General features: G+C 39.7%; 1 protein-coding gene across 7 annotated transcripts in view; it reads right to left on the bottom strand.

Moving 5' to 3' along the window:
* The window catches only part of TAOK3 (TAO kinase 3), a 180,420-nt gene that overhangs the window by 20,344 nt on the left and 158,820 nt on the right, over positions 1 to 1,256 (bottom strand). The window lies entirely within an intron of this gene.

Genomic DNA, 1,256 nt, shown 5'->3' with positions numbered 1-1,256 from the left:
ACAAAACCAAAAACCAAAAAAAAAAAAAAAAAAAAGAAAGCCAAGCTCATCAGGCAAAAGGAACTATAATAGCTTATTGCAATGTAGATTACATTATTTTTGAAAGCAATTGAGAATGTAAGGTCAGAAAGGCTTGGTGTTGCAAAAAACACTCCCCTGCCATACGTCCCTCTCCCTTTTTTTTTAAAAATCCGTTGAGAGGGAGACATGTTAGCGTTCATGTCTCTGTCTTCTCACGCTCAGAAATCATGGGTTCACTCATTTAACCAATATATGCTTGCTGAGTTCTTATCATGCAACAGGTGCTGTGCAAGGCAAAGGAGACAACGGTGAGCAAACATAGTATCTGCCATCATGGGGCTTTACAGTCTAGAATCAAAAATAAATCAAAGAACCACAGAAATTAAGTGAAGATTACTGTGATAATAACTACTGTGTAGTTGAAGTACTTGGTTTGAAGAGTGTTTAATAAAATATATTTGACCTTGGTAACAACTAAGCTGAAATTTCAAAAATCTGTAGCGAGAAAGGACAGGGAAGAATACTCTGGGCAGAGGAAACAGCATGTGCAAAATTGCTAGGGAAGGTTAACTGAAACATGGTACAGTTAAGGAACTGAGAGAAGGTCAGGGCAGGTGATACAGTGTGACATGAGATGAAGCTGGACTGGTAGGCAGGACCACTGGAAGTCTTACAGGCCAAGTTAAGGATACTGAGCCTTAGCACAAGAGAAATGGATTTTATATATACGTGGGGGTGTCATAATGAGATGCATTTCAAAAAAGATGACTCTGGCTGCCATGTGGAAAACAGAATGAAGGAGGCAAGAGCATGTCCATGGAGACAGCTAGGAAGCTATCACAAAGTCCAAATGAGATATAATTGTAGCTTGGACAAAGGAGGTGGTGACAAGATGGAGAGAAGTACATAGATGTCACAGACGGGAGGTAATACTGCAAATGTCGCTAGTTTGAATTTTAGGAAAAAGCATTCTTCATTTGGTATTAGACCACTTGATCTGCCTCTTGAGATATTTGTATGCAGGTCAGGAAGCAACAATTAGAACTGGACATGGAACAACAGACTGGTTCCAAATAGGAAAAGGAGTTCGTCAAGGCTGTATATTGTCACCTTGTTTATTTAACTTATATGCAGAGTACATCCTGAGAAATGCTGGGCTGGAAGAAACACAAGCTGGAATCAAGATTGCTGGGAGAAATATCAATCACCTCAGATATGCAGATGACACCACCCTT

The sequence above is a fragment of the Bison bison genome, unplaced genomic scaffold (genome assembly GCF_000754665.1).
Source record: "Bison bison bison isolate TAMUID 2011002044 unplaced genomic scaffold, Bison_UMD1.0 scf7180017864495, whole genome shotgun sequence".
Classification (NCBI taxonomy): domain Eukaryota; kingdom Metazoa; phylum Chordata; class Mammalia; order Artiodactyla; family Bovidae; genus Bison; species Bison bison.
This window is presented reverse-complemented; position numbering and strand designations above follow the sequence as displayed.